We start from the raw sequence: 15,626 nt of genomic DNA, 5'->3' as shown, positions 1-15,626 counted from the left end.
ACTAAAGACGAGAGAGAAGAATTAGGAATATTTTGTTATAAGGTGCTTGTACTACCCATGAAATACTATAGTGTTGTTTGAAAGTGGATTTGGATTAGTTATAAATGAATATTGCAAACTGTAGGGCAACAACAAAAAAGTTTTTTTAAAAGTATAATTGATAAGCTAAGAAAAGAGAGAAAATGGAATCATATGCAATGCTGAGTTAAAACACAAAAGACAGAAATAGGGTAGAAAACAAAGGTAGGAATAAATAACAAGGGAAAAAATTAGAAAACAGTAACATATGTGGTAAACATTAATCCAACAATATCAACAATTACCTTGAAACCTCAATGGCCTAAATAGTCCACTTAATGGACATAGATTGTCATAGCGGACCAAAACCAAGACCTAATTATATGTTGTCTACAAGAAACTCACCTTAAATAAAGAGACCCATAAAGACTAAAAGAAAAAGGATGGAGTAAAATATACCAGGGTAACACTAATCAAAAGAAAGCAAGTGTAACTATATTAATTTCAGACAGAACAGACGTTAGGGCAAAAAGAGAGGGACATTACACAATGATAAAGGAGCCAATACTTCAAGAAGACATAACAAAAAATAGAAATGTATATGCATCTAACAACAGAGCATCAAAACACACGAGGTAAAAACTTACAGAACTGCAAGGAGAAATAGATTAAACTACTGTTATAACTGGAAACTTTAACACTCCTCTATCAAAAATGGATAGATTTGACAAGCAGAAAATCTGTAAGAACATACTTGAACTCAACAGCACCATCAATCAACGGGATGTAACTGACATATATGGACTACTTTATCTGACAACAGCAGAATACACATTCTTCTCAAGCTTACATGAAACCTTCACCAAGATAGAACATATTCTGGGCCATAAAACACACATTTTTAAAATTTATTTTGCTTTAAAGCTTTTCATTTCAGCATACTACAGGGTACAAATGTTTAGGTTACATATATTGTCTTTGCCCCACCAAGTCAGAGCCTCAAGAGTGTCCATCCCCCAGATGGTGCATGAATATACCCATTTCCTCCTCCCTACTCCCTTACATGTTTTTAATATTAACAAATATTAAAAATGTAGAAATAATACAATGTCAGCTCTCAGACCACAATGGAATTAAACTAGGAATAAATAGCAGAAAGATACCAGGAAAATATCCAAATACTTAGAGATTAAACAACACACTTCTAAATAATACACGGGTCAAAGAAGGCATCTCAAGAGAAATTTAAAAATGTTTTTAATGAGGCTGGGCGCTGTGGCTCACACCTATAATCCTAGCACTCTGGGAGGCCAAGGTGGGAGGACTGCTTGAGGTTGGGAGTTTGAGAGCAGCCTAAGCAAGAGTGAGACCCTGTCTCTACTAGAAATAGAAAAATTAGCCGGGTGTGGTGGTGTGCACCTGTAGTCCCAGCTACTTGGGAGGCTGAGGCAGGAGGATCGCTTGAACCCAGCAGTCTGAGGTTGCTGTGAGCTAGGCTGATGCTACGGTACTCTAGCCTAAGTAACAGAGTGAGACTCTGTCTCAAAAAAAGTTTTTTTTGAACAAAATAAAAATGAAAACACAACCTATAAAAATTTGTGGGATGCAAAAGCAGTGCTTACAGGGAAATTTATAGCATTTAATGTATATATTAGAAAAGAAGTAAGATATAAAATCAATAATCTAAGCTTCCACCTTAGGAAACTACAAAAAACAAAGAAAATTAAATCCAAAGTAAGCAGAAGAAAAGAAATATAAATTACAGCAGAAATCTTTTAAATCAGAAATAAATCAACAGCAAATATCAGCAAAATCAAAAGTTGATTCTTTGAAAAGATCAATAAAATCAATAAGCCTCTAGCTGGACTAAGACAAGAAGAAGACATGAATTAATACTATCGCTTGAAGCTCTTACTCGAGGGGAGCGGGGGGCATGAGCAATATATGTAAGCTTAACCTAACACTTGTACCCCCATAATACACTAAAATAAAAAAAAAAAAGAAATGAAAGACAAACATCACTACAGAACCTATGGACGATAAAAGCATAAAAAAGGAATTTTATGAACAACTCTATGCCCACAAATTTGATAACCTAGATGAAATGGACCAATTTTTAAAAAGACACCATCTACCAAAACTCATATGAAAAGAAATAGACAATCTGAATAGGCTATATCTATCAAAGAAATTGAATCAATAATTAAGCCACGCCCCAAACAGAAAACACCAGGCCCACAGGGGTTCACCAGTGAATTCTACCACACATTTTTTTTTTTGAGACAGAGTCATGCTCTGTCACCCTGGATAGAATGCAGTGGCATCATCATAGCTCACTGCAACCTCAACAATCCTCTTGCCTCAGCCTCCCGAGTAGCTGGGACTACTGGTGTGCACCATGACACCCGGCTAATTTTTCTATTTTCTAATATTTTTAATATTTTCTATTGGCAGAGATGGGGTCTTGCTCTTGCTCAGGCTGGTCTCAAACTCCTGAGCTCAAGCAATCCTCCCTGGGACAGTCTCAGTCTATGGGTATTCCTTGTGTTTTGACCGTTTTAGCATTTGTCCTTTTTCTTGTCATTGTTTTAACAATGCATCGTCATTAAGAGTTGCATTAAAATAAGCTGAGGTGGGTGCGGTAAGCCTCCACTTTGCACTTGGCCCTTCTGCCATCTTCTCATCTTGCAGGTTGGGAGATGCATGCCCAAAGCTCTGATTTAACGTTGGGTCGCAGCGTCACTAACCCCTCCTTTTGGAGAACAGCACGAGGGGTGCTCAGTGATAACGCAAAGTGCACTCCTGCGCCAGCAGCTTGGAGCAAGCTTGATTACACGGCAGGCAGAAGACACAGATTGCCAATCACAAGAAGCATCAGCATCTACTTTGAAAGCTAATAGCTACATTAAGAAGATGCTGCTGAAAGATAATGATTCAAATGCAGGCTACGAAAGGTGAGCTCACATATCACTTTATGAAGCATGACTTCATTTAGACCAAAAGACTGCTCTTCTAAGTTAATTATACTTGTTTCTTTACTCCACGTCTCTTAATGCACACAGGAAGAGCGAGGTAATGGTCGTTAATGTGTTGACTTCATTAAAAGAAGTAAACAGTTAAATAATACCATCAGATGATTCCAGTTGAAAACCATGATTTGATTTTTTTTTTTTTTTCATTTAGTTCACAAAATCTAAAAAAGGCTTTTGGAAATTTACTCTGCTGTAGGTGACGCATTCGACATTATTGCGATTAACACTGAATTCAGTTTACAACTTCAACGCTGAAGGTAAAATTATTTATATTGGTAAAAATATATTGGTTTTTACTAAATTAATAAATACGTGACTACCAGTGCACCTGGACCTGGTAATTGTGTGTGTGTAATTTATAACTGGATCCAGATAAACTTCACTATTCCACCATTTGAAATAGAAGGAACAGTTGTCAACATTTACAAAGATTTTATATATACATGGTAAGAGTAACTGAACTATAAAATTTTTATGACCAAGCTGAACACAAAAGGATACTTCTGAATGGCAGGAGATGTTCTCAGCCCCCTTGTCCAATTGCAAACAACTTCACATTTTGTATTACAAAATACAACTATTTCTTGAGTTGAAAATACTGCACCTGAACATGGGCACTCTGATGCACACTAACTAAAAGGCCATCCCTGCTACCCCTCTGCACTTTGAATGAATGACTCATCAACCTGTACACAAGATATTTCATTCACGGGAGCTGACACTGCTTAACAACACTGATAACTTTCAAAATTCCTCAGAAGAGGTCTTACATACAGGCAACGTATAAGATTTTTTATTAAACTGGTGTAGTATACACTTGAAATTACATGTCCATGAAAATAAGTTTGAGGAAGAGAAATTAAAAGGCACTTGTGCATATTTTTCTTGCCTCCAGTGTTAAATTCAGCTCTCTTTGCCTACAGAATGCAAAACAAGATGCCTAAGAAGCAACCTCACTGCTATGAATTTATAAATTGCTATATATAAGAATCAGTTTTTTTGAAGGAGAATGCACTTATTTTTAGTAGCACACTTAACCTATAACCTAAAGTTAGAAATGCCACTTTTTTGAAGGCATAGTTCTAGTCCGGCTCACATGCATTTCAAAATCTGTCTTATGGGCCCCACCTGGCAAGAAGGGTAAGTTGATTGGTATGTCCTGTGGTTCCAGAGCCTATTCCACAGCCAACCCAGCCCTCCATGAACCCATGAATGGTGTCCAGTTATATAAGACAAAATGTCCTCCCTCCCTCCCTTCTTTCCTCCTTTCCTTCCTTCCCCACCCCTTCCCTCCCTTCTTCCTTCCTTCTTTTTCTTTTCATGGCAATGACCCTGTGAAAAGATTCTGGGGCCTCCTCAGGGCATTCTTCATTGTATGCGAAAGTGAGAGCAACTTCACTTTATGCATTAGCATCAGCAACCGCTCCTTGGTGGTCAGAAGAGCAGAAACTGAAGACCCAGCAGAAAGCAGAAGTCAGCTGGGAGAGCTGGTCTTCACATAGTTTAAGCCAAAGGCTTCGAACAAGAATGCAACAAAATACATAATGTGCACTCTCACGTTTACTGCAACACTATTCACAGTATTTGTAATTAACCTTAGTGTCTATTAAAGGATGAATGGATAAAGAAATTGTGGTGCATAGACGCAGTGGGATATTATATAGCCACAAAAAGAATAAAATCCTGTCATTTGAAACAACATGGGTAGAACTGGAGAACCTTATGTTAAGTGAAATAAGCCAAGCACTGAAAGACAGATCTCACGTGTTCTCACTCATATGTGGGAGCTAAATATTAAGAACAATTGCTCTCATGGAGACAGACAGTAGAATGATGGTTACCAGAGGCTGGGAAGGGTAGTGGGGAGGAGGGATAAAGTGAGGATGGTTAATGGGTGCAAAAATATAGTTAGTTAGATAGAATGAACACTATTGGATGGTACAACAAAGTGACTATAATCAACAATAAGTTAGGATATACTTTAAAATAACTAAAAGAGTGGAATTGGAGTGTTCCTAACATAATGAAATGACAAATGCCTGAGGAGATGGACACCCCAATTACTCTGATTTGATTTGTACACATTGTATGCCTGTACCAAAACATCACATGTCCCCTATAAAGATATACGATTATGTACCCATAATAATTAAAAACAACAAAAATTTAAAACCCCCCAATACATATGCTCTCCAACATGTCAGAGGAAGATACATTTCTAGAAAAGTGAGGGCAGCTTTCCTGTCTGCTTAAGGAGAAAAACAAGAGTGAGCAGGGGCTGATTGGCCTCATCAATCCCATAAAAGATAAAGTGGGCACATAAAATACCGATGATGACATTATTTTACTTCAAAATGGTGGTTATCCTCAGAAAGGCCACTGAAAAATGTTTGACAGTAACCTATAAACGTACTTTTTTGAAAAAGAAGGTTTAGGTCTAAGGAAATGCCTAATCTCGGAGTCTATGCCTAAAGATAATGAAGAGAAACAGTTATTTTGACAAAAGATGTCAAAGGGGGAAACGAAAAAAATTAGAACAAGTGGAAATGTACACACAGACTGCTCCCCCTGCTGGTTTCCTGCTTCTGTGGGGTGAGAGGAAACTTTCCCTTTCCCCCAAAAGTTCACTGAAAGATCAACTCACAATAAAATGGATTAATAAGATAGAAAGAGGTTTGTTTACCATGTGCACGGGGAGAATCACAGAAGGATCACCCAATGTCCCAGTGGGGCCCAGAAATTTATGTATCCTCCTTTTAGAGGGGAGGGGGATGAGGACCATAGGTAATTCTGTTCAGGGGCAATAAATGCTTGCTGGGGAGGAAGGATAGATAATTGGGAGAATAAATGGATGGGGGGGAAACAGATTGACTTGTAAATTGACCGGAGGGACAGATATCATATTTAAAATGATTTGGGCCAGGTCTGGTGACATTCTTGAGCTTCATTCCTCCAATATATTGAAATAACAGGGAGGGGAAGGGAAATCAATTATTCTTTTTGATGAGGACTTCTGGTTTATGCAAATAGAAGGAAAGCTCCTTCCAAGGGCCTTTAATTCAAAATACTCTTTATACCAAGGAGTCATATTTTGGGTTGAAATTTTCTAAGTTCCTTCACTTCTAAGTAGCCTTTCACTGAAAGCCCTCTGCATTAGTTTTGCTTGGGTTGGATGCATGTCTGAAACTTTTTCTTTTATTGGTTGTCAAGAACATATTGTCAAGTTCAAATGATAAACACCTTGATTCTAATCACATTCTCACTCACTAAGAGAGCATGAATGAAGTTTTATTTCCCCCTCCACTGGGATATTCATGAGATTGCTTGAGGTGGTTGGGACATGGCCAGTCTTCATAGACAGTTGTGTTGGCCAATGGAGCTGTCAGTGTTTATAGCAAGGTCGTGCATGATGAGGTGGAACTTCTATACACAAGTTGTCCCACCACTGGTGGCCCTGCAGCTGTCCTCAGTGCAGCCCTGGTTCTTTCTTTGCTCTGCTGCCTGAGGCCACTGCAGCTACAGTACAAGACTGTCTTCTCTCCAAACCCTTGAGATAAGTGTCAAGATCCCTGAAGTGTTATGCAAAAATTCTCTTGCCTGGTCTCAGGTGCTTCCCTCTCACCCTTGACCCGGAAGATGGGAGGGGAATTGCTACCGCCCTTAACAGCCCCTTCCACAGATCTTTCCTTTCCCTGCCTGCCCACACTTTCAACTTCCTATGTAGGATGGAGCTGGGTGCTCACCGATGCAGGCATGACATGTTTTTGCAGTCTCTTCCCACGCTCTGCTGAGGTGGTCTGGGTTCCTGGGCGTATTTGACATGGGCTCTGCTGTCCTTGACCTTCTGGACTTGTGAAGACAATGGGAATATTTGCTTCTAACAAAATGTCATTGTTCACATATTAACTCATTTTCTTGAAGAAATATCCAAGAAACCAGACTCAGGTTCTTAGAAATAAGCCCCACCTTTGTGCGTATGTGTCTGAAGGTCCTCACTATTCATCCTTTTTGCAACAGGGGAGACTCAGTATTCAAGCCTGTGGGAAGAGAAGGGGGCCTTTCCTTTAGAAAAGATGCTCTTTATCTAAAGGTGGAAGTTTGAGGAGCAGGGAAGGTTTTTAAGCAACACACTCAGAAACGGAAGTGAGTTATGAGAGACAACTGGATTTCCACTTACAGCCTGCTCTCTTCTACAGCCCTTCTCTCTCTTTCTCTGGTAAGGTCACTAGTTGGGACAAGCAAAAAAAAAAAAAAAAAAAGAAAAGAAAAAGAAAAGAAAAAGAAAAAAAACAGTGGACTGGCCAGAAATTTAACAGAGAGATCAGGGACGTAAGGCATGGCAGCCAGTGTGAGACTTGATAAGCCCTCACCTTTTGCTGGGTCTGGGAGGCTGTGCGCATGGAGAAGGCTGCACGAGTGCTCAGGAAAGGCTGCAGTGGCTCTAGTGAGCTATTCATCCCTAGATAAGCCTGAGGTCCTGTGCAAGGAGAAAGTGAAAGCCAAGGCCTACTGGCAAACTGCCTGAACTTTGAAAGCAGTCCCTGAGACACATTTGGCCTTGACCATGAGTCTGTCGTTGACCAATGCAATGTTAACAGACACGACACGATGAGAGATTTGCAGTGTGCTTGCACAGTGGAGCTTGGCCCTCCATGCTCCTGCCTTTCACCATGAGAAGAATATGCTGGCCACACGGAGGAACATGTGGAGCAGAACTGGTCCCAGCTAAAAATCACAGCCAGCTGACCTCTGACCCTAGCCAACATACATGTTTAAGCAAGAAATAAATATATTATTGTGTAACATTGAAATATTTGCCATTATTTGTTATATAGGAATAGCTTACTAGTACATAACTGGTACCTAGATTTGGGCTATGGTCAAAACAAAAATCTAAAATATATGGCAGTGGCTTTGGGACCAAGTTATAGGCAGCACATAAACTGTTATAGGAAGCTGGAAAATCAGTATTATGTGAATGTAGTAGCAAGGCATTTGGTAAAACTGTCCCCTGTGATAATCTGAAAAGCAGAAACTGTACCTGGTGAACTTTCCATGTGAGTGGTAGGTATGTGATTGATTCTGAATAAGCAGATAGACTGTAGTAAATTACATCCTTTTTTTTATTTTAGCAAACATCAGCTCCTTCCCACCAATTCCATATAAAAATATTCTTCCCTGCCTCATTTGTGTTTGGCTTGGCCATAGGACTGCTTTGGCCAAAGGAATGCTAACGGATGTGACATAAACAGAAGCTACTGGATATGACACAAGCCCACGGTCCAAGGAAAATCAGAGCCTCATGAAATAAGCCTGAACCCATCAGAAGCTTAGATAAGCCAGACCAATCCCAGCTCAGATCAGCTGAATTCCAGCCAACCTGCAGATAGATGACTGAGTAATAAATCTTTATGGTTGCATGCCAGAGATGTTGTGGTCATCTGTTACAAAGCAATAGCTAACTAATATACTGACCTATTAATGTTTGAGAATGTTGGACTCGGACTTTGTCTTCTGCCATCTGTCTTCACTCTCTTCATTAGTAATCACCCTGTATGCCAATGCCTCCCAAATTTATGTCTCAAGCCCAAGCCTTTTCCCCAAACTTCAGATTTGTATCTAACTTCCCGTTCAATATCTCCACCTAGATATTGAAAGGTCATCCAAAACTCAACATGCATGTTCAAAAATAAACTTTTGATCTCGTCACTCAAAAAGGCTACATGTACTGCTTTTCCTAACACATCTGATGGCTATTTATTATTCCAGTCATTCAGGCCCCCAATCATGGGGACATTCATGACTTCTCTCTGTTACTCTACACATTAACATCCTATGGGCTCTATAATCAAAATATATCCAGGTAAATTTAGCTTCTGCTTAGGATGGAGAAATCCAGAAATAGTAATCTTCACCCTTACAACAAAAATAAAAAGTTGTATAATCTACAAAATGAAACCTTTTCTTCAACCCACCAGACAGCTGAAGTTGCAGGGCAACCACTAACCTGGAATCTAAGGAAAAACAGGTGCCTTCAAGAAGAGATGGGTTATGAGCACCTGCCTCCCTGGGGCAGATGTTAGATACCATATAAACTGTTAAGGAAAATTCACATATTTTTTACCAAATTGCTAAAGTGTAAGTGTGGGCTAACATGAGAATATAGAACCCCTAAGAGCCACAGACAAAAGAAAAATTCACGTACACTTTCAGGCTCTTCTCTACAGACCTTACTGAATGCTTGGAAATACTGGGTCAGAACAAGAGTGACTTCTGGTGTTCTGTAGCACTGGAGGGTGGAAATGGTTAACTATGTTGTATATTTTTAAAACGCTAGAAGAGCAGATTTTAAATGTTCCCTACACAAAGCAATGATAAATGTTTGATGTGCTGAATATTCTAATTACCCTGATTTAATCATTGCACGTTGTGTGCATGTATCAAAATATCACTCTGTATCCCACAAATATGTACAATTATTATGTGTCAACTAAAAAGAAAAAAAAGAACATCTACAAAACAAAAACAAAAACAAAACCCTACAGCTAACGTGCTGAACAGTGAAGGACTGAAGGATTTCTCCCTAGAGGGGGACGAAAGACAAGAATGTTTTCTCAAGTAGCGGCAGCGCGTCCTGGTGGAGGTGCTCCTACTGGTGGTATTTCTTGGGCAGCCGCAGTTCTCACTACAGCCCCCGGACAAGGCCGGTTGTATTAATCCATGGAGATCTCTCTCCTCTCACTGGGGTGTGGGAAATCGGGCTGAAGTGACTGAGTCCACAAAGGAGAGAGAAAGGGAACAGTTCCACAAACTCTTTATGGGTGGAGTAAGCTTTGAAATCACCGAAGAAAGTTTGAGCATCGACTATGATCAATGGGGAAAACTTACATGTTGTGTGGTCTTGAGGGATCCTGTTAGCAAAAGGTCCAGGGGCCTTGGTTTGGTCCCGTTCTCCTCCCTGGCTCAGGGTGGTGTTGCCATGGCTGCAAGGCCTAATTTGGTTGATCCATTGTGGGGGACTGGTTGAACCAAAATGGTGGCTAGAAAGGCTCCTGTAACTGTGAGAGAGCCATTTGTTCATAGAGCTAAAGAAGATACTGAGGAACATCTCCTTAAAGATGACTTTGAGGAATATGGAACAATTGGTACCATTGAGATAATTACTGATAGGTGATCTGGCAAGAAAAGAAACTATGGCTTTGCTACTTTTGATGACCGGTGACCCTGTGGCTAGAAAGATATTGCAGAAATACTGCACCATCAATGGTCCTTATGCAGAAGGAAGAAAGGCTTTGTCTAGACAAGAAATGCAGGAGGTTCAACGTTCTAGGAGTGGGAGAGGTTGTTTTGGGGATTCACATGGTGGTGGTGGTGGTGGACATTTGGGACCAGACCAGGAAGTAACTTCAGAGGAGCATCTGATGGATGTGGAATTGGGTGTGGATTTAGGGATGGCTGTCATGGGTATGGGGGGAGACTTGGAGCTGGCAATTTTGGAGGCAGCCCTGAGTATGGAGGAGGAAGAGGAGGGTACGGTGGTGAAGGACTTGGATGTGGCTGCCAGGGTGGGGGCTACCAAGGAGGTTATGACAACTATGGAGGAGGAGATTATGAAAGTGGAAAGTACAATGATTTGGGAAATGATAACCAGCAACCTTCTAACTATGGTGCAAGGAGGAGTGGAAACTTTGGTGGTAGAAGGAACATGGGTAGAAGGAACCATATGGTGGAGGGAATGTGGTCCAGGAGGCCATGGAGGAAGTGAGCGTTACGGTGGGAGGAGCCAATGTGAGGTTCTTCCTGTCTGCCATGCGCTTCACTATGTAAGAAAGAGTGAGAGCCCAGATGTGACAGAACAGCTTCAGGTTATCGGAATAACACTAGAAAGGAAACTCTTATTTCAGTCACGCATAAATACACGGCAATATGGCAGAAGACCCCAGAGCAGACGCACAGAGCCACTTTGTGACTAGATTGGAGTATTTCATAACATTCCCCTACTCTGGAGGAAAGATCATAAAGAAAAAATGCCTTCGAAACAGATTCTTAGCTTTTTAATTGTTATTATTTTCTAGTGGTCTTTGTTACAGTATAGAAACAGTCCTTCTTTGGTAAGGTTAAATTTGTAAGTTTTCAAGTGACATGTGAAACTTTTTTAAAGATTTTTTTTTTCCTCAAAGTATTTTAAAGCTGTTAGCCAGGATCATGGTGTAATAAGACTTAATGTTTTTCCTTTAAAAAAAATTGGAGTGCGTGTGTAGAGTTAAGAAGCTGGTGTACATTTGTGATTTAATAAAATAATTGTAAAGGGAAAAAAAGAATGTTTTCTCTCACCACTCTTTATTTAAAGCAGGAATGAACAAAAAAATGTAATGTTTTTTAAAAGATAATACATAGTAAGAAAGCTGAAATTTAAAATATGTCTCCTGGGTTTTTCTATACATTATATTTACATAATGATTCTGATTTTACCTTTCCAAGAGCAGTTGCTCAGGAGAAAGGAAGAGCAACCTCATAGTAGTCTCCCGGGCTTACGCTGCCTTCTCAGGCCAGCTATCCCCTCACAGAGCAAAGAACGGAAGGAGCAAGTGTCCCCTCCCCACCCCTCTCTCCTGCCCCTTTTGTTTTTACTTGACGCATTTCCGAATAACAAATACAAAATAAAGTTTGGACATAAACCAAAAGAGCTACGTGACCACCCCGATTCAGGGCTGTGTTTCACTTGAAGAGACCTGGCACAAAAAGGACAAGAAGTAGCCTTCATCCACAGGGATATGGCGACAGAAGCCAAAGGTCACACAGAAACGTCATTTGCAATCTCTGAGCCAAGGCAAAGCTAGGAAAAGCTCATCTGTAAAATGGGTGGATTTGACCAGGTGGCCTGTGATGTCCCCTCTGGGCTGGCAAGGTCGTGTCACAGCCCAGATCTTCCACCCTGCAAGGACTTGCCCTCTCTGCTGAGGCAGATGCAGAAAGACATCAGCCCTCTGATATAAAGAATAACTACATTGGGATTAAAGTACATCAGTAAAGTACAAATTTTCACCATAATTGTGGGGTAAATTAATATTCATTAGTTTGAAATTTATGTATGCTGTAAAACTGTGGTGAACTACAGTTTTAAACACATAAACCACAGACTTCCCCCTGAGTATATAAAATTTGAGAGTAAGCCCTGTGAATTACTCCCTAAATCCTGAGAGTCCATAATCTGTACCCATGATGGCTCTCCATTATCCATTTTTTTTCCAGGTCACCTGGACAAGGGCATTTCTTGTCTCATGAAGAGTCTGAAACACCTTCTATATATAAAAAAAAATCTTCAAGAAATTATGATTCAAGGATTGGAAACCCTAATGTTATTGGCAAAGCCTCATTTTTACGGAATATAAAATATTCTGTTCCTTCCACTCCTAATAGCTCACTGGGAGGAGCCACCATTAAATCACATTCCCACAGCATTTCTGGGTAGCGGGACACTGCTCGCTCGACTTCCACTGCACATCATACAGGAGTGATGAGCTTCACGTCTTCCATTTATTCTAGGGATGGGGCGGTCTGTAATTGGATGTCAAGATGATTATCCTGTTTTGCCTTCGTTATTTGGGGTGTTGCTGTAAACTGTTCCCTCCTTTTTGGAGAAAGACAGACTCCCCAGATTCCATCTTATTGGCCAGCTCTTCTGCTGATGTTATATTAGTTTCTGCAACTACAGAGTCAAAAGTAACTCCTTCCATTGTTCTGTTGGGTCTTGCAAAATATTAAGAACAACTTCCTGCGACACTCGGGTTGCCGTGGCACCTTCTTCAATGGCCTTTTCATATAGCCCCATAACATTATAGGTGCCTTTACTAGCTAACAACTTTGCTTTGTAAATCTGGAAGTTAGCAAATTTTTCAGCCTCAGAAATAATGGGAAATATGGTAAATATTTCATTAGAAAGTACACCCCTTTCAACGATCTGCAGACGTTCCGTCAGGGCGTTGTTAATCTTATCGGGCAGTTCAAGTTGTGCTTTCTTCTCTTCTTCTTTAATGCCCTTCCAGAATGAAATATTCATTTCCTTTATTATTTTTTTATTGTTGTTTTAAGTCTCATAGGAGGCCATTTATAGATTTTCCCCTTAGACTCCTGCTGCTCTTCCAGTTGTTCCCTTTGATCCTCTGTTGTCTTCTTGTTAATATTTGGGTTAGTTTGGGACCCTTTAGGGACTCCTTTTCCATTTTTGATTGTGTCACCAGTTTGAGTTTTGGGAGCTGTCTTGTTCAGAAAATGGTTCTGGGAAAGAGCCTTTTTCAACTTGGACTGTAATATCCATGATTTTGTGGAAGGCTATGGTGGCATTTATCCCCATTGGTTCCATTTGGTCTTATGCTAGGGGTGCTTGGAATGACTGAATTAAAGCTGCCAACTGTCAAACTAGGCTTGGCAAGAAAGCTTATGGCTTCTGATTTTTGCAATACACATGACTATTTATTTATTTATTTTTGAGACAGAGTCTGGCTCTCTTGCCTCGGCTAGAGTGCCGTGGCATCAGCCTAGCTCACAGCAACCTCAAACTTCTGGGCTTAAGCGATCCTCCTGCCTCAGCCTCCCAAGTAGCTGGGACTACAGGCATGTGCCACCAAGCCCAGCTAAATTTTATATATATATATTTTTAGTTGTCCAGCTAATTTCTTTATATTTTTAGTAGAGATGGGGTCTCACTCTTGCTCAGGCTGGTCTCAAACTCCTGACCTCAATCGATCCTTCTGCCTCAGCCTCCCAGAGTGCTAGGATTACAGGTGTGAGCCACCGCGCCCGGCCTACACATGATTATTAAGGTCTAAAACAAGGCTGAGTGGACCACTGATCTGGCTTAATATTTATATGTCTGTTGTTACATCCTCCCTGAAGCAAATCTGGGTGTGTCCTTCCTTGGTATGTTTTACTTTCTGTTCAGTAGGAAGGTGTGACTGTAACTTATACGTGTTCTTTCATATTTAACCCTGCAACCTTTATATCTTGACCTCTGTTTTATTGATTGATTGATGCTTGAGTCCTACTAAGGGTCTGAACAAAGTGAGAGGAAACTGTCCTTGGCAATTTTTCTCCTGGTCTTGCAAGATCTGCTCTAGAGAGTCCCTGTGATTTTACTGGTAGAAGCCTGACTCGTGTTTCTCCAACAAATTCTATTAACTCTCTGTTTCAGAACACCATTCACTGAACTTTTGCCTAGGGCTTGCTTAGGAATCAAACTGCTCTTGATTCAATTATAAATAATTCTTTGGCATTTGTATGTACCAGAATCTAGCTTCCTCTTAGAGTCCAATAAGGTGTGAGGCAAGTCCTCTTTGTTTTCTCTTCGAAAGCTACCCAAAGATTCATTTTCAACATGGGTATTGCCCACAGAGCAATGTCCTTGATCTGTTACCTGCTGTTTTATGGTTTGCAAATCCTATACATTGAGTGACCCCATGGGTTTTGTTGGCACTTCTCGTTTAGCGGATGATCCAGCTCATGCTGCTACTGATGATTGCTGGGAGGCTTATAGTTTGGGTTAGAAGAAACACATCTTAAAATTAGCCTTTTGCTCAGCTTTTGTGGCTCCAACTTTGGCTTCTGGGATTCTGTAATATTGGCTGGTCTGGGCTGGAGTTTAATGTTGATCAGCCTGGTAGCTTTGACAGGCAAAATGGCATGGTTGGTAACATTCTTTCTGGGTAGATTTAGAAGGTAGTAGCTTCAAGCAGTTATTCTTGGTTTTTAGATAAGGCTTGGTGTTTGGGCTCTTCGGGTCTCTCTTGGCTGCTAGGTCCTCCTGGAGCTTTCTCTGCTTTAATGTTTTTAAGTATAAAGAGTGAGCATATATAATTTATTGTACAAATCAAAACACTTTGAAAGTAAAAGAAAACACTCATTAAAAGTTACATTATGTCATTGTTTTTTAACTATGACTCCACACAAAATGTTGAATTTTTTAAAACTTTTGGCTCTGTGACCTCCACTCTCTGCTTTAATTTTTAAAGATTCCATAAACTAGGAAATGTTAAAGGCAGGATGCCTTTAATAATGCCTTTAATAATACCTGAGGATGCATAAGACCATTATGGGGGGAAAACTATAAAATTGCAAATTGAAAGTTACAAAAGAAAATCTAAATAATTAGAGGTATACCATGCCCATGAATGGGAAGACAGTATTGGAAAGTTGTCAATTTGCCCAAATTAACATATGAATTCAATGCAATCAAGTAATAACTTCTAAAAGGGCTTTTCATGAAACGTGACAAAATGATTCTAAAATGTATTTGGGCCAAGAATAGGCATGACCATTTTGAACAAGAAATGGTGTGATAAGTGGCCCAAAAGAGGTATCAAAACTTATAGTAAAGCTATTTTAACTAAAAAGTACAGTATAGGAACACCTCAGAGATATTGTGGGGGAATGTTGTAGCTGGTTTGATCTACTGTTCAGACCACTAAAACTTTCTCCACGTCAACAATAAGGCCATTTTGCTTATCATTCATGTGTTCATTGGAACAGTGCTTTCAATTTCCTTGAAGAACTTTTCCTTTACATTCCCAGCTTGGCTGT

Source organism: Microcebus murinus, chromosome 16 (assembly GCF_040939455.1).
Source record: "Microcebus murinus isolate Inina chromosome 16, M.murinus_Inina_mat1.0, whole genome shotgun sequence".
NCBI lineage: Eukaryota > Metazoa > Chordata > Mammalia > Primates > Cheirogaleidae > Microcebus > Microcebus murinus.
This window is presented reverse-complemented; position numbering follows the sequence as displayed.